The following is a 23,206-nucleotide window of genomic DNA, read 5'->3' on the forward strand; positions in this document are numbered from 1 at the left end:
GAATGCGCTTCAAAAAGGACCTGCACAATTTTTTAAATTATTGTACAGAATAATATTTCACTGCTTGCATTAAAGTCAAGGAGGATAATGTTTGTTCATGAACGTATCGTGCACGAAAGTGCTCCTTGGCGCCGCTCGAAGTAACGCTAGCAACCTTGGACAACGCTCGAAGGCCCTCGAAATCTCCATGGAGTTCCTCGCTGCTCCGTTGACTCGATAGACTGCAGAACCGATGGCCGTTGAAACCGCCTGTGTAGCAGCGCTCAATGGCCTTTGAGTCGATAGACTATCGGTTCGAGGACCCTCGAAACGCCCGTGTGACACTGATGAGGACAACCACCCAACTTCAAGTCTAGTTCTATACTGCCCGGGGTACACAAGCCTGCTTCTCTCTTTTTTTGTCACGGATAACTGGTTCAACTATAACTGGTTCAACTAGATTAAGGGAAAGAAAATGCCAGGAAATTTTCTTTCTGTGCATTTCAAAATGCAAATTTCAAATATGCACCTGCCAGGAGAATTGAATACATAAGACGGCTGTTCAACGATCGAAAGCTGCACTATATAGAGAACACGTGCAACGCAGAAACTGAAGGCAATGAATAAATTTCGACCACCCGAACTCCTTCAACTGCAGCGCGAGGACGTTGGCGCACTGTGGGCCACAGAACTGCCACTTCGTTCGAGCAAAACAAGTCAAATCGACATCAATTCAGCGCGCCAACGGCTGCCAAAAAGTTACCCGGAATGTGTCCGACCGCACGAAGCACAGCGTACGCTTCATTCAGCTTCGCCTTTGCATACAAACATCGGATCAGGACTAGGGCGAGAAGGCAGGGGGGGGGGGGGGGGTCCGGCCGCCTCGACATCCTTTACAGCGCCTATTTGCACACAACGGGACTCCGCGGGGCTACGGCGGTGAGCGCCCGCGGGCAGCAATGTAATCAGGCCCGCTCACGAAGCGGACAGCGCGGCGTAATGGGCGCGTGCGCGCAGCGCAATCCGCGCGCGCCATTGTTCCGCCGCCCCGTGAGTATGCGCACACTGCGCCAGCGCTGCTCGGAGATAACGGCCGCAGGAAAGGCTGCACTTTCTCACGTCTTCGGGTCGCACGCGCCGCCGCCACAGACGAGCCGCCGAGTCCGCTATCCAAACAGCCGCACAACACAAGCAACGGCACATCTCCACCGGGGGGGAAGGGAGGTGCCGGTATACGCAAAAAAGGCAGTCCGACCGCCTCGCACTTTTCAACGTACACAGAAATCTATACGCGGGCGTGTTTTGCACACCGCCTCCACTGAAGTGCGGCCGCCGCAGCCGACATTGAAGCGATCTGCTATTTGGCAGCCAAAAGCTGTCACAGCCAATGAGAGAGTGTGGCATTGCCCGATCGGGCTCAAGTGCACTAATATAAAACTGGCAGGGGACAAAACAAAAAACAATGGCGCGCTATATTCAAACGAGTAAACACATCGGGCGAACCGATCGCCTAAATCAAGTTGAGAAATATACACCTAGCAATAACTTATTTTCAGCTCAAGGTTTCGGGACCAACTCGGTCCTTTCTTCAGGGGTGACAGAGAGGCGAGCAAGCAGCAGAGGGAGCATTTCTCAACTTTTATTTCAAACCCAACCAGTCGCGGACTTCCGCCGAAGAATGTTCTCGTTCAGATCACCTTAAAGGAGTATAGACGCCTAACTTTCGGGCGCGTGTTTTCTTGCTGCGTTGATGCGCAGGCATGGATTACCGCGCGGTATTCTTCTACGACCGCTAAATAATTTATAATCGAATTTCTTTCTCGTGCTGTTTCGGTTTCAACAGCCAACCGATAACTGTGACGTCATAGTGCGGCGACAGGTCACATGAGGCATGAAAAAACTGCAATATAATCGCTGCTTCTATGCTCGTTTTCACCCCGTCTCTTGAGAAAGGCTGGCTTCAGCACTGCGAGTTAAAACCATGAAGCAGCGATTATATCGAAGTTTTTCCACGCCTCACGTCATGTATAACCACAGTGACGTAACAGTCAACGTTCGGCTGTTGAAAACCGAAACAGCATGACAAAAAAAAAACGATTATAAATTACTTAGCGGGCGCAGGCAAATACCACATGCTGATTCATGCATAGTAGTGTCTTCCGCAGCATTGTAGGGGATAAAACATGCCACCAAAACAGGCGTCCATACTCATTTAAGCCTGTTTCACACGCAAGCGAAAACGCTCGCGATTCCTGTCGCTACCGCGGCGCAAAAACCTGTTTCGACCGTCGCGGCGGCTCGAGCGGCTAGAGCGACCAGGTTCCAACAAGTTGGAAATTTTTCGCCGCGAGGCGCCGCTCAATTGCTCAGTTCGCTCGGTTGCTTGCATGTGAACCAGCCTTTAATCTATTCGGATACGCGGAGAAGTGCACTCTCTTATTACACGCAAGACAGGGCGCAAAAAAAAAAAACATTCACAAAGACATCAACGAACACGCGGCCCGCTCGGCGACGTCCGGCGCGCGTTCCTCACATGCCCCTCACTAACAGCGTTTGCCGACCGGCTACAGTGAACAAATGGACTGGAGAGAATCGCGAGCGAATAGCCGTGCGGGGCGCCACATTCCCCGCCGACATTCGTCGAGCACCCGAAGGCGTGCACACGTTTTATAACTGCTCCAGAGCCACATTCCGACAGGGAATTGCGCGCGAGAGGGAACAAAATGAATTGGCCAGCTAATTGCTCGCAGACGCTCTATACAGACTCGTAGTAAAGATGAACGAAGCGGTTTGGCGAGAAGTACACACGGAAATGTCCGTCCTCGTTCGCTCTGAACAAATACCTCCGTCTGTTCGAACTCGTGACGGGCAAAGAACCCCGAAGGCGACAACCTGAATCTCAGCTACCTGTAGCACTTGGTAAGCGGACAGTCATACATGGCCAAACGGAAGGCAAAAACGAGCCACTAAATGCAGGGCGCGCATTGTATACCAGAGGCCCGCGTCATCCGAATCACACACGGGCACGAACTGCCCGCCGCGTACGTGAGTTTGCGTCTCGAACAGGGGAATGAGCGCCTCGATATATTGCGCGTCCTAACGAACAACTCGAACGCTCAAAGAAAGGTGTGGCCCCGCTCGAGTGACTGGGTAATCATCTCCATCTTCACAAAGCAGTTGCGTGCCGTCCCGGGGAGAGCTGGACTGTCCTGCCTTGAAGCGGGACCCGCATAAGGCGCTGAGAGGTGCCTTTTAGCCATTAAGCAAGAAAACAAGAAAAAGCACACCTATACGCGTACGTACGCGGCACGAAACTCATTTGCGCTAAACAAGACGTACTGTCATCCATTCGCCTGCCATTTCCAGCAAGCAAGCAACCGAGAACTGCCCCGCCGAGGCTCGTTACTCTGCCCCCCGCGACAGCAGCCTTCACAGCGCGCGTCACAAGCGTACTGCGCAACGATGTTTGTACACCTACGGTTCGCCGACGCCGGGAATAAGCAAGAATAGACGGCGTCCGCTCTCCCGCGGCGCGTGCCCGGAGTACTGCGCGCGGTTTGAATCGGCGGTGTGCTCGATCGGGCGGCCTCGCGCGACCTCGGAGCCGCTAACTGCGCACCCGGGAATGCGATTTCCGTAATCCTGCACCCGGCGAAACGGGACTCGGAAGACGCGGTCCTGCTGCGCGAACACTCCGACCGCCACGCTAGTAGGCGAGCGCCAGAGGCCGCAGCCACAGTTGTGAGTAATCGTGTGCGAGCATTCATGTATAGTCGGGCTAATTCTAGAAAAGGACACACAAAAGTCAGGTCACTGGACGAGCGGCCGTCCTGCCCTTTTCGCGCACATCTGCTACGACTGAAGAGCCACAGCTGTGACCCGGAGAAAGAAATCGCTCTCACCAGCGTCAACGACAAACCACGAGCTCAAGCGCCTGACATACAGCGGCCTCTTCCGCTCCAATCAGAGAATCGTTTCTGGCCACGGCAGCCAGAGTTCCGGTCTCTCGGGCGTCCGCAGATTAGCGGGAGGACCCCGAGGTATGTACATGCACTACCAGACGGACACGCAAAAGGGAAGAAAGGAGTTGCTGCCTTCCAAACTTCGCCGCAGGCCCCGTCAGGTTGTGGGCATCACAGGCCTTCGCGAATGCCTTCGTGTGGCGGGTCAGAGCGCGCACGGAAGGCACATGCGGTCGGCTCAGATGCACCTCCCTATCAGCCACCACCTCACCACCGATCGCGCCGCTACAGGCACGTGTACGCGATCTCGGCGCGAGCTACTCGTCAGTGGCGCAGTGCAGCGATGGGGAGGAGAATGACCCGTAACCAGAAGCCAGATTTCATTTTAGCTTAGAAGAAATGCAACATGCATTCGGCCCAGCAAAACCTCATTCACCCCACCGCGGTGGCTCAGTGGTTACGGCGCTCGGCTGCTGGCCCGAAAGACGCGGGTTCGAGCCCGGCCACAGCGGCCGAATTTCGATGGAGGCGAAATTCTGGAGGCCCATGTCAGTGCACGTTAAAGAATCCCGGGTGGTCGAAATTTCCGGAGCCCTTCAATACGGCGTCCCTCACAGCCCGATTCGCTTTGGGACGTTAGACCCTAATAAACCTAAACCTAAGACCTCATTCAAAGAGTAAAATGTCACGGTAAGGCGAACTAAGGGACGGCCAAGCCTACAGATTCCCGTGGCGTCAGCTTGCGCGTTTCTCCAGAGACCACAGCACGGCGCGCTGTGCTCGAGTTGCCGATTGTGGCCTCCAATCAACTTTAAGCGCCAGCCGCTAGTCACAGCACCCCGAGAGTCTGAATGTGCCTCCGTCAGGCACTGATATGTGTCCGCCACCAGGCAGTAAGTCGACGACCACACAACACGGTCATTCGCTGGACTGGGCCGCGAAGAAGAGGAAACAAAAATGACAGCGTCCTGCCTAGCAGACCTTCGTTAGATTAGGCGGCAAACAGATAAGATACAATAGCGTCCTGCCAGTATCCCACCAACGGCACAGCGGGCTTGGTCTAGCGGACACGGGTTAGAAAGGCTTTTAAAAAGAAAGGGAAATAGAAGTGTCCTGCCCGCACGGCCTTGCGGACAGGAAGATGCGCCCTCTCCACACGCTTTATGAGCGGAGGACAATTATTACTCAACCATCCCACCATTAACGCGACACACTTCGGCGCGATCATGCGCGGCACGTTCACATCCCGCGAATTCGCTCGAAAACGGAGAACGGCCGCCGTGCACGACTTGTGCGCGCGGATTGACGCGTCGGCGGCACTTTCTGCCCCAGCTATACTGTAGCGAAGTCCACTGGTGCCTGCAAGCGGACGACGCTTTGTTGTTGGGAGATTCTATCGGAGAGCGCTTCGACCAGCACCAGCTGCCAACAACGCGCGCACCGGGGCCGATAAGCGAACCCGCACCGCGTGGAGTGGCTCGTTACTGCAGCGCGCACAGGACGAGGACAGTATACGCTCGCCACTCGACGACGCACTCGAACGGCTTATCCTTCGCCGCCGTGCTCGACTTATCCGGCAGTAGTTCCACTAAGAGATAACCCAGTCGTGTCCCGCGCATGCGGCGCACGAAGGAAATGGCCGGCACAAGCAGCGGTGGAAGAGTCAACGTCGGCAAAGCCATCCTTCACCGCTCGCGACAGCGTCCGCTGGCGCGCCCAGGATAGATATGGAAGGGCCCAAGGGAAGGGCTTCCAAAGCGACGAGAACCCGGCCTTGCCATGGGAGCGCGCAGCGGCGCAACGAGTCAATGCATTTCGACTGGCGCTACTCGGACAGCGCACGATAACAAAGGCGCATCCGACAAGTGCATATCGCTCACGAATGTAAACATTCTGAATCCACAGCGTGTCACTCGCATCCACGCGTATATACAGGGTGCTTCACCCAAAACTTTGGTTGGTTTGGTTTGGTTTATAGGGTTTAACGTCCCAAAGCGACTAAGGCTATGAGAGACGCCGTAGTGAAGGGCTCCGGAAATTTCGACCACCTGGGGTTCTTTAACGTGCACTGACATCGCACAGTACACGGGCCTCTAGAATTTCTCCTCCAAAGAAATTCTAGCCGCCGCGGCCGGGATCGAACCCGCGTCTTTCGGGTCAGCAGCCGAGCACCATAACCACTGGGCCACCGCGGCGGCCAAAACTTTGCATGAGTTAGAAGAGCGCTTTTTTTGACACAGCATTGTCAGCGGTGTACTACATCAGAATACAGTTGCTAACTGACAAGCTGGTTAACTAATATTGAATAATTAACTTCAGCTATTACTGTTAGGCTCCTTAATTATTGAAAGCCGTCTAGCCCACTGTAATGTCCACTGTAATCAGCTTTTAAAATTTCGAAAACGCGGTTACGCTACGCGCCATGGCCCAACAAATTTTGGGTATTTCGACGGGTTGCGTACACTGGAGACGTTGCTTTCCCTGCAAGCTTGTCGAAAGCGCATGTATTTTAGCGCGATGCAGCCAAAATTTATTGGACCACAGCGGCGAAGGTAAGCGCGCTTTCGAAATTCTAAAAACGGATGGGGATATTACTTAGGGTGGACTACACGCCTCTCAATAATTAAGAAGCATAACGGTAACAGTTAAAAAGTTAACTAATCAATATTTTTTTATACTGTCAGCTAGGTTAGCATGTCTTAGCTGAACTCTTATGTATTACACCGCTGACAATGCTATGCCGAAAAAAATGCTCCCCTAACTCAAAAAACTGGCTGTGGTTTGACTAATGGCCATCCCGAGTAGAATTGCAGAAGCAACGGCGCGGCAATCGCAGCGGCATCTCAGGGGGCACCTGTCTAAAGTGCGTAGAGGCGAAAGCGTTTTCCGCACCACTCTGACTGCCTCTGTGGCACTGGTGAGGTTACACACAATTAATGACTAATAACCAAGTAATTACAAATGACTAATTAATGACTAAATCGTAATTAACTGTTAATTAGTGACGCTTAAGCTTCGCCGTTAGGAGTGGAACGCGACAGTGTGTTGTAGCGCTGCCAGGGAGTCCACGGAACGCTACCACCCGTTCGGCGCGATGCCTTGCCCTTTGAACGAAACGCTTTTTGAGGAAAGGAAATGGCGCAGTAGTTCTCTGTCATCTCGGTGGACACCTGAAGCGCCCCGCACAGGAAGGGAGGAAGTGGGAGTGAAAGAAGAAAGAGAAAGAGGCGCCGTAATGATGGTTTGGTTTGGTTTATGGGGTTTAACGTCCCAAAGCGACTAAGGCTATGAGAGACGCCGTAGTGGAGGGCTCCGGAAATTTCGACCACCGGGGGTTCTTTAACGTGCACTGACATCGCACAGTACACGGGCCTCTAGAATTTCTCCTCAAAAGAAATTCAACCGCCACGGCCGGGATCGAACCCGCGTCTTTCGGGTCAGCAGCCGAGCACCATAACCACTGAGCCACCGCGGGGAAAATGAAAACTATTTGAGGAAAGGAAATTACGCAGTAACTGAGTGTCGCACACTCGCTCCTCGCGCATGCGCAGTTGGGGCTCTCCGGGGCTCCGCGAAATCGCTCACACCAAGCGTAGTGCTACTTCCGCAACAAAAGCCTATTTTTAAAAAATGTGTAGAGTCTTAGGTGAGACACCCTGCAAAGCGCGCCCAGCGTTGCCGGCATAGAAAGGTGTCGCGCACGCTAGACGCGTGACAAGCAAACATTCCCAAAGCGCCCGCCTGGCTAGGACGAAGAACAGGACCTGTGACGTGGACGAAACATCGTTGACGAAACATCGTTGACGAAACACCGTTGACGAGGCCAGCTGCATAGGCCGCGAGGGGGCCCACAGCCATCGCCGACTCGGAAGTTGCCGATCCCGCGCGGAAGGTTATCACGCCGAGAGCGGTGCGCACACTTCCTCCTCCCACCCGCGGGAACGTGCTTCCTCGGCGCAGCCCCTCTCCACGAGCGCCCTTATCGCCCAGACCAGAGACGGCGCAGTGGAGCGCGCTCAACTACGCTCAACTACACGTCGTCACCCACCGCGATGCCACACAAAGCAGAGCGTGCGCATCGCTACAAGCGTAGTCGTCGCTGCCCGCGTTCGCACGGCCAGACAGCCGGTGCACAGTGATGGGACCACTCGATTTATGGAGTTTTTCTGGGGACAAAACCTTTACAATGTATGTACGCCTCGTATGCTCGGCCAGGCCTGTAATCTTTGCTCGAATAAAAAAGTTGATTACTACTACCGCTTCACGCCTTGTTAATATGGAAACTCGCTGTTCGGACAAAACGGCGGCCAGGATAATGTACTCTGAGCTCAAAAAATTTTCTTATTTCCAGTAATTCACTGCACAGAAACGACCGTGAACCACGGTATTTTTTTTTTCTGAACATTTATTCGTTCATTTAGTGTTTTTCTTCGCGGTTCGTTATTAAGGAAAATTCACATTATGGACAGCTTTGTTCGGGTTTCCATATTAACGAGGCACGCCTGTATAACCGCGAAGCGGCTTCATTATACGATGCCCACGGCGGGAAATACTCTATCCGATTTCGCGGTGATGGTTTGAGTTCCTTTCATTTCTGAATGGAGAAATGCACTGTACATAAGTTTGTGCGCCAAATTTCCACCGCCTTTCGAAAAGCCCGTCTAGCAGAGAGACCATCTGGGCAGCACTACAGACTACTGGCGTCTTCATGAACGCACACTGCAAACATGGCCACGTCGGTAGCCGGGTAGGTTAAACCCGTGAGAGAGAGCCTGGACAGAATACATGGGGCTTCTTTCATGGGCACTCGGTGGGAATTAATGCATTCCTGCACTAGTACAGCGCCCAGTGTAGTGTGCGTCTGCAATTTTTAGCTCCTTTTGTTGAAGAGACCACTGACAGCAACTAAGAAAACACGGAAGTGCAACCAAACAAATCTATGCAAGAAAAGCGGAGTTGCTCTCTCCCGTATTGATCTCGCGTGTCGCATATTGTCCGGAATCCCTTGCTCCTTCGTGCTGGTCGCTGATCAATCGAATGTCCCCAAAAAAAAAGCAGACTACCCAACCCGAAAGAGGCGCCATTGTCCGTGGCATACAATGACCTTCTGAGTCCACTTGGCCGTGTAAGCCCTACCTCGAGGTGACGGCGCCCTCCTCCCCAGCTTGGGAAAGGATCGCAAATGGGCTCCCTCTTGGCAATTACAGCAGTGCTATGCCAGCGACACCGCAGTCTCGACAATGGACGAAACAAAAAAAAAAAAAACGTTTAATACGCGGATCTTGATCCACGCAGGCCACGGCTTGTTCAGCATTTCAACGTTCACGTATAGGCTTTTGAGCGTTGGCGCCCAGCGATTTCAGCTGGGCAAAAAGTCAACATTGTAAGCGGACATGTACAGAAGCATGCATGTCTTTCAGTACGCGCGAGATGGAATTTGTGCATCGAAAATGTAAACCCTAGCCACATTTGCCAGGCAACGGGACAAGCCTCAAGTGGACGACTATGAATTTACGCTCCCCTCGGGTTATGTAAGAAGCATCGAAGCCCTGTGGCACAAGGGCATTTCGAAATGTGTCAACACGCTCTAGCTCAGCAGGCGAACGCCCCACTGAACCTACGCGGTATCCAGACACCAGAGAGAGGTTTCTAATGGATTTATTAAATAACCACACCGCAGAGCATACGGGGATGGCGCGACAGTCGCAGCGAAGCAACGAGCTCGAACAGCAAGGATTGGTTTATTGGGGTTTAACACTCAAAGCGACTCAGGCTATGAGGGACGCCGTAGTGAAGGTCTCCGGAAATTTCGACCACCTGGGGTTCTTTAACATGCACTGACATCGCACAGTACACGGGCCTCTAGAATTTCGCCTCCATCGAAATTCAGCCTCCGCGGCCGGGACCGAACCCGCGTCTCTCGGGTTAGCAGCCGAGCGCCGTAACCACTGAGCCACAGCGGCGGGTCGAACAGCAAGGAGAATAGGCATTCGGCAGCAAGGGCAGGGCGACAAAAGGACGAGATCAACTAACGGTGCAAGAGCTGTGACGTCATGGGAGAGAGGAACCAACTCTTTGCAAAACGCCGGATTAAGGACTGGCTGAATTACAATGGCTCATTCCCGGGGATTTTGCGTGTCGGTGTTTTCGGTACGGAAGATCTCCACAAACGCACTAATCCCGAAAACAAAATCCCGAAAAGCCAGAGCGGGGAGTGAACACTTCATTAGGCTTAAATTTTTTTTACCACCGCTTTCGATTCTAATCAAAGCTCGCGCGCGGCTTCCGCGAGATGTTTGCGGGAGTTTACTGCTTCCAATGGCAAACACTCCTCTCACACGGCCACATCAAACTCCGTGACGATAGGAAGCCCTTGACCTCACGGAGATGTGCCCGGTATCACACGGCAGACCTTGAAGTAAAGGGAGTTCTTAGCGAAGGGAGGTCACTAATCTCCCTCGACGTTCCAAGGGAGTGCTCTCGCTTACATGAGCATGCGCTATTAGATAATGGTTTGCGATCATTTGAAAAACTCAAGCCTTTTGCGGCAGTAAATACTGTTTTTTTTTTTTTCCCCTGAACCACATTCTCACCACGTTTTCGAAAATGCAACGTGCGCGCGACTACCATACGCAGTCTAACCAGGCGCACATCTCAACTATCCGCGGCCCCCATTGCTGTTCCGTGCGTCCGCCTTTTTGCGAGCTTATTCGACTCCTTTCTCGTCCATATTTGCTGCGTCGTGAGCTGCAAGTCCTTTTATCATTAGCGGCTTTAATTTTGTGCATATTGCGTCACTATTTCGCGCGCTAACGTGCACACGCATCACGTGCACAATAAACACTCCAGGAGGGGGCCTCCCAACAAAGCATTCCATGCGGTGAGTGTACGGCAGCACGTCGGCTTGGACAGGTGACAGCTGAGAGGGGCAGCTGAAACCCGCGACGAGAGCTTCCCGAAACTGGCTTAGCAAAAACGGATGATAGGCGCGGAAACTGAAAATTTTCACTGAATAAACTGCTGGATTCGCAGAGAGATCTTGTGCGCACTCGTTTTGCGCGAGACTCGGCGCTCATGTTCACGAACACAAACGCTGACACGAAAGAATTCGGTACACGAGTTCCGCATGCTATCGACCCGAGCCAGCTTTGCCCTGTTCATTAAAAAATGGGTTTTCAATACCGCCTTGTTTTATTTTCTTCACAACTTAGGCCGCCCTTTATTTGGGTCTTCATGGACGAAAGCTGTTCGAAGGCATTTTCCTCCATTTCAAGTTTCTTTCTGAGCGTGTAAGCATCTCATAAAACACCGAACGACCAGCGCCTATACTGGGCTGCTGGCCTTTACATGCCGTGTGATATCGAACCCCCCTCCCTCGAAATGCAACTCCCTTGAGTGCCGCGCGTTCCTTTAGCTAAATAGAGTTTAAACACTGTTCCCACTTCGGGTTACCGATCTATTCTCTTTCGCCCTACCATATGCTAGCCGTCCAGGTTAGCTCATTTGGTACAGCGACTGCTTCGGTGAAGCGGTGGGCCCGGGTTCGAACCCCGGACCAGGACGAATTGTCTTAAACTACGAGGTTTCTGTGGAAGCTGTATAGCTTTCCTTTGTAGCCGTATGGCTGCGCTGTTGGGTGGATGCCGATGAGTAATTCGCTCCCTTGTTACAAAAGGAGTCTTGAGGCTGCCGTGTGGCAGCAGCAGTAAGTTCCCCACGCTATGTGGCACGCCAGGCGGCACGGAAAGCCCAACTATGAGGAAACAACCCGTATTCTTCCTCCCACCTTCGCGGACGCCTTCGGGAACGTAATCGCACTAGTGAAACCACGACCTGCGCTCCCCGCCGCCGTTTCACTGAAGCCACGGATGCTCGCAAAAAGCAGACACAAGAACGCAGACTGGACGGAAGCACGTCAACGAGCCGCTCCACACGAACCGCACGCACCAGCGGTGACGACACAAGAGATACTCGAGGGCACAACCGCCCCTTACCGCCAGGGTGCAGCGGAGCGACGGACTGCAAAGCGCATGCAGCCGCCAACGTCACGCGTTGTTTAGAACACGGAGACTCGTCCGTCCGCAAAGGGAACGGCGGCGAGAAAGCGTAAAAGAGACCGCTTGTTATTAAACAGACGAGACGTGGTTGCGAAGGGCCCTGGTGAGCGCGCGTCGCCGTCAGCCACAGCCGTCAGGGCGCTCCGATAGCAACCGCCAAGCCGCTCGGGCTTATCTCGGGGTCACCACCCCGAAAAAAAAATAATGAAGATGCCGAGGCCCCGAAGATAAGCGGGCACAGCACGGTCTGACGGCGGCAGAGAGGGCACCTAGAGATCGATTGACGCTTCCACCGTTCCAAATCCGCAACTCTGCCGAGTAACCAATTTATACGCGGTAACTGCGCGGCGCTGGACTGCCCAGTCCTACCCGTTTGCGCAGAAAAGCTTGGCAGGAAGGAACGTTCTCTGGCGGCGACGGACCCCGAGTCCGAAAACGCGGAATCTAGGCGGAAGTGAACAGAAACGAAGTTTGCGATGGTCGGGATACAGCTTGCCGCAGTGTAGCTCGACGCAAAAAGTAGCGATGTCAGGGTTAATTCCGGCATCAATGAATTATTCCCAGAGCCCGGGAAGGAGACGAATAAAGAGATCATGCGGCCTGTTCGCCCCAAATGCACATACTACCCTGCTTAAATGTGGAACCAAGACTGGTTAAGCCACGTTTGATACAACCGGCCTCATGTGGAACCATTATCACTGTACAGTCGGGGAAAAAAGTCTGTAGCCTACGTGCTTCTCAAGCGAAGCTGATAGCTCTATTAATAGCCGACAGCTGAAGATGAAAGAACAAAATTTTGGAGTTTCATCTCCACAAGCGTGGTCTCTAGCCGCCGGCTAACAGCCCAGCCATCGGCTTCGTCTGAGGAACACGTGGTCCACAGACTTGACCCCGACTGTACGAAGCCGGGCTCGAAAGCTGACTGGAAATTTGAGATAAAAATGATTTTGAAGGCAGCTTTGATTCGATTTGTCAATTCCAGTGAGCTCTGTCCGACTCCGAAACGGAATGCTGCATCACAAATGTCACCAAGCCAGCAGAAAGTTTTTATTTTTTTTCTGGGATACATTTCAATGGAACATCCGCCAAAAGTATGCCGGAAAATGGAAGCTTACAGGGGTGTTACAAATTACAATTTTGTGATTTTTTTTTTTTTTTGCAGAATCAAACTACTCGCTACGCGTAATGACAAAGTGCTCGTCGCATGATGACAATACGAAACCGCACATATCTGAGAAAAAAAATAAACGGTGGAGCGTCAGCCGACTCAAAAATATAAAATAACGACGTTCGCTACTTCCACGCTACGCCTGTATGCAGCTACGCCCGAGTCCCGCGTAAGACAGTCGAGAATTAAAGAAAAAAAGAGGGGGGGTGGGGGCACGACGCGTGGCCGAGGCGCAAGCGGGCGTTCGATCGTACGGTCTCACTGAGTTTCTACGAAGAGGGGATCCGGTGAGGCAGTGACGCTCGTCCCGAACGATTGATGTTATCCACAGTCTCAGGTCCCATCCGCGGTGCAGCAAGACACGAAGCTAACGCAGAAATGCCGCGGCAAGCGCAGGATTTCCTGGCCGCCCGCAGAGGTATGGCAGGACGCCAGGCGAGTCCCGCGCTGCGAACGAACCCACAGCGCAGGGAAACACATGCAGTCAAAGCAGCTGAGCGGAACCAAGCGGAAACAAACGGCTGGAGGAACTACTGCACGGGCAGAAGCAAGCGGAGCGGCCACTGGAGGGCGAACGGGAGGGGCGTCATTATTCTATTTTTCTTTTGTATCCCACAACCGATGCTACGATGCGTCCACACACGAAGGCATAAATAAACGGGGGTAAGGTTAGTTCCTCGCATAATCACTGAATCCGGTTCTGTCTAAAGGATACTGAACGATGTAAACGAGCTATATTCAGTGCAGGCGGTCAGAGTTCTTGCAGCATCCGAAGTCCCTTCATTTCCAATCGCGCGTCGCTCACACGTGCGCTCTTCGCGCAGGCGTTTTTACATTCGGTGGGCTTCGTCAGACGTTACGGCTGTGGCTGTCTCCACCCATTCTGCCCTTGAAAAAACTACAGCGGCAGCTAACTTATATATAGGGGTTGGATTTTTTGGCTTTCATTTTTTGAAAATTCGGCGGACTTATTTCGGTTTTAGTGCGAAATCACTCATACGCCCGCCAACACCTACCAAGAATCTTGTCATCGTACGTATACGTTCACCGCACGTACGTACGTACTTGTGCCGTTGCCTAGCAACCCGCGTTACTACCCGAGCTTACCCGAGTTACTCGGGTAAGCTAGGGTATGATTGTTAAGTAGAGAATGACCAATTCTGCATATCCATACCCTTAAGGCGGAGCTTAAGCGCCCCCTCCAACTGTAGAATGAACACCTGCTTTCGCAAGTCTATTCGGTTCAAGTACGTTAAACCCCTACCATTTTTTTTCCAGAATCCAGTTTTCGTTTGTTTTTTTTTTTGGTTTTTTTTTTGGGGGGGGGGGGCATTATTTTTTCCTGCAGGTGAATTACACTTTTTTTGATGATATAATGTTGAATGTTAGTGCGGTAAAAAGTCACTTATATATTTATCTCAGCTTTCTTGCAAACTCGAGCATTCGATTTGCAAATAATTAGCGCCTAAATGGTGGTATTTAGGGGTCTGCCTGTTCAAGGATATGTTATTCACCATTACCGAATATGAAGTTCAATGATTCAACCGTCAGACAAAACAAGCGGAATTTGACTTCCTAAAGGCGGGTTTGGGTTGAGCAAGGGGACGACCGGGCATCGCACAGTCTGCGTGTTGACTGCCGCGATGAACTGCTGCTTAACAGTCACGGAAGCCAGAACGATACCCTTTTTCGAGACATTTACGAACGGTCCCGCGTGAGTGTCACCTTATATGCAAGGGAAGAACCTACTTAATGAAGTAATTGGCCAAGCGGGGCAATGACAGTGAACAGTGCTATGCTAGCATACAACGCTTGGCGAGGAGGTGCATAGAGCCTCTTGTTATGCAGAGGTGTGTAAGGTAGTGGAGCAGCACTTCAAGATGCCCGACTGCACTGCTTACTCCAAACATACACCATGTCACTATGCCCCTGGCTGGCGTACGGGATTAGTTTCCTCTTTTGATTGGGCAATTCCTACTTAAGAGCGAGCTAGCTGCGCTGTCCACGCCATGGACACTGAACTTTTCCAGCTAAAACCGAATTTTGAAAATTGAATTCGGCGTACCTTTTTCGGTTTTTTTTTTGTTTGTTTGAGTGTAAACCGAAAAGTCCGACTCGTAGCTGCGAAAGCATTCTCCGCCAGCAACGGTGGCCTGAAGCAGGCTGAAGCAACCCTCCGGCACCCGGCTTTCTGCAAGTAACCCACCTCAGGAGGAACACTCCGGGACAATAGGGACTCTTAGAATAGGGTGACGCTATTGGTTAGGGGCAGAGGAGAACAGCTGGCGGCCAGTGCGCAGGCGCAGAGCATGCGCCTGCCCACTGGCCGCCAGCTGTTCTCCTCTGCCCCTAACCAATAGCGTCACCCTATTCGAAATGTATCCAATATTTACGCGCGCTTCCTTTTGAAACGGGGGGGGAGTCATAACAGCGTCAGGTCGAGTCCGCGATGCGCCGCTCCGCGGACAGACAGACGCTGCTCGGAGTGCGCACCCTGTGCGACCAACAGAAATCACCTGCACTGCGCCCAGCGCAAAAACTTTTTGTTGCTCCATTGAAGCGCACACAGTCTGCCATTCTCTGCGCGCAGCGCGAAACGTCCGAGACAAGCTGGCCTTAAGATGAACTTCAACGTCGACATTCCGACACGCTACATGTTGCGTCACCAATGGCTGGCGACCAGCGCTGCATAAAACGGGCGCGAACGTGGCCCCACCGCCTGACGTCAGAGCGCGTCGTTTCGCACTCGGTCTGAGCCAAGCACCCGCGCAGCGCGAACCGGCCACCGCGACAACCGTTGCCCTGAGGACGGTCTGACTTGTGACCACACGACGGCGTTCTTAGCCGAGCGCGCGCCTCCCCGCGAGCAAGAAAAGAACGCGCAGCATCGGCACAGCCCTCGGTCGCGGGATCAGACGTGGGGGCGCGCGGGCCCCTCCCGCCGCAGCACCGATCGATCGGAAGACGGGAGCGGAGAAAGGCCTTTCATGCAGCGCCCAATAAAGACGAGCAAAGAAGTGATGGTTCCGGGCTTTTCCGGGTGCATGCGGATGTCCACTGACCTCTGCCGCCAACCCACACCGCCGGAGCTTCACGGTCTGACGCGCTTACATATACATAAAAAATACCCACGCCCTCGTTGAGCAAGCCGCATATATGACTGAACTACACCACGTGCTAAGCCAACGGACACCGAGAAACGCAAGAGCACGAACGAATAATGGTAGATATTTGCACGTGCGCTATGAGAGAGGCCCTGGGGCAGGGCTCCGAATTACTTTCGACACCCTGGGCTTCTTCAACGTGTGCTGACATCGCCCAGTATGCTGACATAAACGCACTCATTACGGCCAAAGAGTAACCAAATTTACATATGATGATGATTAATTTTTATGGCACAAGGGCATCTGTGGCCAAAGAGCACCATGATAGGGATTGTTGACTACTCAACAAGGGGTCAAAGACCCATTTCCCAAGCATTTCACCGCAAACAAGCCAAGCACCAGACCAGGGGAAAGCTTGTACCAACTGCATCACCAGTGGGTACCCGGCGGCACTGGGCATCGAAACCCACACCTCCCCGCATGCAAGGCAGATGCTCAAGCCACTAGGCCACCACTGCAGTTAAAATTTACACATCAAAACGCCGTATTGATGCCCTAAGTATTTGGCCGCCTGTAGGTGGCTGAACGTAAATGCAGAACAAAAAAGATTAAACCGATTAAAAAATTAAAATCACCGGTTAATTGATGGTTGTAAAATTAAGTTCTGAAAGTCCGAAAACAATAAATCTATGCACGCATGCTCTCTCTCTGGCAGGAACATGCAGCAAACCAGAGGCTCTGTAATCGTTTTGTATATCCAGTACATTTAGGTTGTTTAAAATAATTGTAAATTGTGGGGCTTAACATCCCAAAGCGACATATGGGCTTTGTGGGATGCCATAGTGGAGGGCTCCGGACTAATTTCGACCACCTGAGGTTCCTTAATGAGCGCTGATACTGCAAAGCACACGGGAGCTCTTTGCATTTCGCCTCCATCGAAACATGGCCCTCACACCTGGAACTGGACCCAGGTGTTTCATCACGCGAAGGGGGAAAGCAGCTGGTGAAGAACAGGTGACTGCAGATATGTTGAAGGATGGTGGAAAGATTGTGCTAGATAAAATTGCCATCCTGTGTAAGCAATGCCTCATGACCTCAAGCATACCGTAATTTTGGAAGAATGTTAACATTATTTTAATCCATAAAAAGAAGCCAACATCAAGCACTCACAAACATGCAGACCAATCAGCTTACTGTCCATTGCTCATAAACTTTTTACTAAGGTAGTCGCTACAGAATCACAGCAACCTGAGACTTCAGTCACCCAAAAAACCAGGCTAGCTTTCGAAAAGGCTACTTAACAATAGATGATATTCACTCACACCACCAATCAGGTGATAGAGAAATGCACAGAGCATAACCAACCCCCTATATACAGCCTCAATGATTACAAGATATCATTTAACTCAGTCAAAACCTCAGCAGTCATGCGAGCATTAAGGAACCAGGCTGTAGGAGAGGCATATTTAAAAGCACTGGAAAATATCTACAGCTACTGCACAGCCACCATGGTCCTCCAGACAAAGTAATAAAATCCCAATCAAGAAGGGTGTCATGCAGGGAGACACAATCTCTCCAATACTATTTACCGCATGTTTACAGGAGGTATTAAGAGATCTGGATTGAGAAGAGTTGGGAATAAAAGTTAACGGAGAATACTTTAGCAATCTGCGATTCACTGATGACACTGCTTTGCTAACTCATAGGACGAACTGCAAAGCATGACCGAGGAACTAGACAAGCAATGCAGAATGGCAGGTCTAAAAATTGATACACAGAAAACTACAGTAACGTTGAACAGCCTCAGAAGGGAACAGCTGTTTACGACAGGCAACAAAGCATTAGAAGTGGTAGGGAATACATCCTTTTGGGTACTGCAGGTCCAGACTACAAGAGTGAAATTATTAGGAGAATAAGAATTTAGTGGGAGTACATTTGGCAGGCACTCTCAGGTGATTAGCAGTTTACCCGTATCCCTCAAGAGCAAAGTACACAACAACTGTACATTGCTAGAACTCACCTATGGGGCAGACACATAGAGGCTTACAAAAAGAATTTACCTTAAATTGAAGACAACACAGCGAGCTATGGAAAGGAAAACGCAGGGTGTAATGTTATGTGACAGGAAGAGAGTAAGGTGGGTCAGGGAACAAACACTAATTGATGATTTCCTAGTCGAAATCAAGGACATGGTCAAGGCAAGTAATGAGATGACAAGATAGCAGGTGGTTGTTAACGGTAACAGACTGGATTCCAAGAGAAGGCAAGCATAGCAGGGGGCGGCAGAAAGGATTGGATGAGATTAGGAATTTTGCGGGGATAAGGATAACGGATAAGCTGGCACTGGACTGGGTTAATTGGAGAAATATGGGAGAGGACTCTCCCCCCCTTGCAGTCAGAGTATTTAGGCTGATGATAACGATGCCTTCGTCATGGGGGTTCAATTTTGCATAAATCATTGAAAGCACTTGTTTTGTACCTGTCGAAGCTGTGGCTGTGACCATGCTTTGAGAAATGTGTTGGGAAATGCAATTAGCATTGTACTGTGAGGAACCGATAAGCTTTTGCACTGCATAGAGGCCGCGGCACTGTGCGCCATACACCCCCAACAAACGGCCCAATAGAGGTTAATCTCCCCTGAAGTATTCCTTCTGGGCTGAGATATCACTGCACCCGCTTCCGGCCAGCTCATGGATCAGCTCAGTTGTTAGGGCTATTACATTAGCCAGGCAGTGGTACTGGGCTCCAGCCATGGACGAAAATGAGTGCGTCGTAGACGTGCAGTGCGATTCCTCTCTGCAACAGCTTCTTTTTATGAGAACTGGTGAAGAGCGGGCTCCTTTTTCTACGCTCATATGGTTACGGCTACCGGAGAAACATCAAGACGGGTCATACTTGAAATTACGAAACTAGGCACCACCAGCATCGCAATTATGTGAGCAGTGCTCCTCGACCACTGAAAATGAGGGACGCCGTAGTGGAGGGCTCCGGATATTTTCGACCACCTGGGGTTCTTTAACGTGCACTCGCACTGAACAGTACACGGGCCTATGGCATTTAGCCTCTATCGAAACGCAACCGCCGCGGCCGAGATCCAACCCGCCTATTTCGGGTCAGCAACCGAGCACCATAATCACTGCAAAAACAAAGGACGATGGCACAAAGGAAGGCTCGTCATTTTAGATTAAAAACCAAAGGAAATGAAGTCAAACCTCAAAAAAGCAGACACATAAGCAAGGTGACGCACGTTGCCAGTAGTAAAAATACTTTCACCGATGCCGCGCCGAAGACGCACGAAACTTGCAGGGGGAAAAAAAAAAAAAAAGTGGTAGGGTTTTAACATAGTCGAACCGAGTAGACGTGCGAAAGCAAGTGTTTAGCTTGGCTGGCTCATGGTTTTGCTTTGCTGGGTCGCCGGCATGTTTGGCGACGATATTATTTAGATGACGACGCAGTCCAATGCACAGCGCGTGAGTGCGTTGCAGTTCGGTTCGAGGCGTGATCGGCTGCGGCGATGGCATAGTGCTCTCGTGCAGTGGCCAGCGAAGCTGATCTGTTCTCGCCGCCCGCGGGTTGGAAACCCAGTCGAGGCAATATTTATTTCATTTACTTATTCATTCATGCAAGGTCAGACTCAGGCTTCAACAATGAAACGACTTCTGCAGCTTGCGTCGTGAAGTAGAGCTTTAGCTCTAAAAAGCCAGCCACAGCAGACCCAGCACGTCAAGAGAGGGAGAAACTGAGACGGCACCGAAAGCAAAAGGAAAAAGTGTACTCGGCTGCTGCGTGCATCAGCAGTGTTGCGCAGACAAGGCAGCCGCCTGCTGAACTGGGCAACGACGCACGGCATAGTTTTCAGGGCAGCATACTGCCAAGTTCTGCGTGAGTACTCACAAGTAGGAAGGCCAAGCATCGAGTCATGACAGTAGTCGAGAAATCGAAGGACGAGACACGCCGTGACAATCAGCGCTAAGTGACTACATACAGATTCCGGAAGACATTAAAGGCCGCAAACACAACTTGCCGCGGCGAAATGATGTATCGTAACGCTTCTCTTTGTGGGACCATTATCCGTCATGCTCCGCGCAACCCCATACTTCGGCTCCCCTGTGCATTACTCATAGGTTCGTCACGTACCGTTGGCCTCAACGGGTGGGCTGCCGTAGCGCACAAGCTATATGTATAAACGCTGCACAGATGAACTTCAGAAAAAGCAGACGGAAGCAGGAATTCGTCTACATGCGATGCGATTGAAATAGGGGAGAGAACAAAAATTGCGGGGTTTAACGTCTCGAAGCGGCACATCGGCTACGAGGGACGGCTCCGGATTAATTTAGACCCCCCCGGAGTCACAGCAATCACACACGACGCTGACAAGTGCGATGCTTGGCACGTATCGCAGGCTTTCGTCGCCACCGCCTGTGACAAAAAACTAACGCAAACAACAAGAGCAAACACCTGTCGCTGAGTCAGTTTCAACCAGTCTGGTGACGGGAAGAAGTCGACAATCAGTTCAGCGCTAAGGAGACGGCTAAAAAGCACCTCGAGATCGGAACTTAAGTCGAAGCTATGGATTCCTGTGATAGGCGATCGTGCACATTTATTATCCAACACGAATCAGCTTCAACGGCAACAGTGCAAGCTGCCAAGCTTCAACGGGAACAAACTTTTCCTTTCTCTCACGCATCCGAGACACAGCTTCGCAGCTTTAACCCCATTCCATTTCACTTCATCAGTCAAAAGAAGCTTCTGGCAACCGCGCCTTCACAGATAGTAATGTCTCCGACTTGAGTTTTCACTTCGAAACAGCTACGTGACACTCGGGCCCTTTTTACTTCGACACGAACTTCGCGCTATTTTTTTAGCACCTCTTTCCACTAATGCCACGTTCCTGCGCAGTGGTTATGGAATGCAGGAAACCAAGAGGCAATATTATCGACGAAAAAAAAAAATAAAATGAAAACGGCAGTCGCCTACATACCAAGCAGTAGTACACAGCGATGTGATACTGCTACCGACACTAAGCTCTGCATCCACAATCACTCGAAAACTGAATCACACTGCATGGATTCGCGGCTAACACATCTTACTCCTTTCATTTAAAGGGGTAAGCTGCGTTACCCACCCTGCAGAAAAACCTGAGCATTTGTGGGTTCAACGTACAGGTCAGAAAAATATTCGAACAACGCCAAAAATTAGCAAAGACAGGCAAGTTCATCAGTTTTAGCATGGAAAGAGGAAAACAGTAAAAACATGAATTGTGTGCTCAGCAGGATTAAGAGCAGTCATACTAACTAGAGCACCTTTCAGTCAGTACCGCATGACACTTCGCCCGGAGGCACACAACTGCGTTCCACCACGAACAAGTTTTCTTGGGCACTTGGTTGTGCGGCGGCGTTGTTTTTCCTCCACTCGTGCGGTTACTTATTTACAGCAGAGAGCTGAGGCTCCGCTGACAATAGCGTGGGGTCCGGTTATGCGCCAAGAGAGACCGAGAATAAAGGACGAAGTGGCTGTTTGTCATTAAAGCTTCTCCGAGCTTTCAGAGAGCGTTACGGTCGCTGTGGGACAAATAACGAGAAGCTCAGTAGCAAGACAACGTGCAAAACGCTTCCACAGAGCATCGCTACGTCTCCACCGCCAGTTGCAGCGCTGAGAGGCAACGCGTGCTTACATGAAGTTTGGGAACGGACACTCACCCAAAGTTCCAGACCCCAACTCATGTTTTCATTGATGAATATCCAGCGTGCACTTGCAAACGACGCTTTCCACGGACAAAACGCTGAGCAGTATCACAGCAGTTTGAGCCACACCTCACGTATAGGTTTTAGAGCTTCAGATGCATGTTGGTTCTTCCATTTCGACACAAACACCAGCCATCATTTTGTGACACACGCAGGAGGAGCTCTGAGCAAGATGGCTGCCAACTGCTGACTGATCGCGGCCTCTGGCGGCAGTTTTAGATAACGCTACCATAAGTTTGAAATACAAACCCTTTTTTTAAGCAATTTATTATTATACGCAACAAATAAATACTTCAGCGCGTTTTAAAGTTCTCTGGATACTCAGTGAAAATACTTGACCAAGTTGCGTAGGTGTGTCCAACTGCGAAGCGTAGTTCAGCACTTCTCCGCTTCATGATGGCAAATGTAGCGCTGCGGTCAACAACCTGCCATAGAGCGGCACGCGTCGTCTGCTACTGCAGACAACCAGCGGTATGGGTTGGGCAGGGGGCGATTAGGGCTGGAGAAGATTCGGAGTAAAAAAAAAAAAAAGAATGTTAAAATATGCCTCGAGGGAAGCCTTAGGAGTTTGGAGGGGCGAAGGTGGGCTAGTAGTGTAATTAGGAGGCGCTCGCAGCCATTGGAGGCAGCCGTGGGTGTCGTCTGCGCCGTCGTCTGCTACTGTGCGTGCACCGTGGTACACGGTTCGCTTATCGCACTGTTCAAGAGTTGCATGTAAAGCTGTTAAAGTTTGAATGACTGCATATGCGAGCAAATATAGTGCATCAGGCAGCATGTGGGACTACACAGGAAGGATGTGCAATTGAAGAAGCACCCCTGACCGAGCTCCTTGATGTTGGGAGGAGGGTGCGTCCTGCAACACAACACACAGTTTTCATGACGTTTTAAAATAGTATCAGTTTAAAAATGCCGTTGCATACTTTTCCATACTATTCTTAAAGTACTGGCCAGTGGTTACCGAATGGCCCCCTCCATATAGGTGCTATGTGAAAGGAGAAAATCATTTTCGAAAGTTTTGTTTACATCGGCTCCTGCAGGCACAAGTTGCGATTTAAAGATACAGCGGCTTCGAAATGACGTTCCATACATGCACATTCTGTCCTGGGGTGTGCTCGGCTTTTGTTACAGAGTGAAATCCGAATACTGTATCGAAAAGTTTTGTTTAGATGTATTTCTGCGCCTTAATCTTAGC

The 23,206-nt window shown here is 51.2% G+C and overlaps 1 protein-coding gene across 1 annotated transcript in view; it reads right to left on the reverse strand.

The window, feature by feature from the left end:
- Cip4 (formin-binding protein 1-like Cip4) overlaps positions 1 to 22,187 on the reverse strand; it is a 180,860-nt gene extending 158,673 nt beyond the window's left edge. The window contains exon 1 of the transcript XR_016291402.1: positions 21,970 to 22,187. The gene's annotated coding sequence lies outside the window, so the exon portion shown is untranslated. The remainder of the gene's footprint in view (positions 1 to 21,969) is intronic.
- Between the last annotated feature and the right edge of the window lie 1,019 nt (positions 22,188 to 23,206).

Source organism: Amblyomma mixtum, chromosome 3 (genome assembly GCF_055824585.1).
Source record: "Amblyomma mixtum isolate Tamu chromosome 3, ASM5582458v1, whole genome shotgun sequence".
NCBI classification, from domain to species: domain Eukaryota; kingdom Metazoa; phylum Arthropoda; class Arachnida; order Ixodida; family Ixodidae; genus Amblyomma; species Amblyomma mixtum.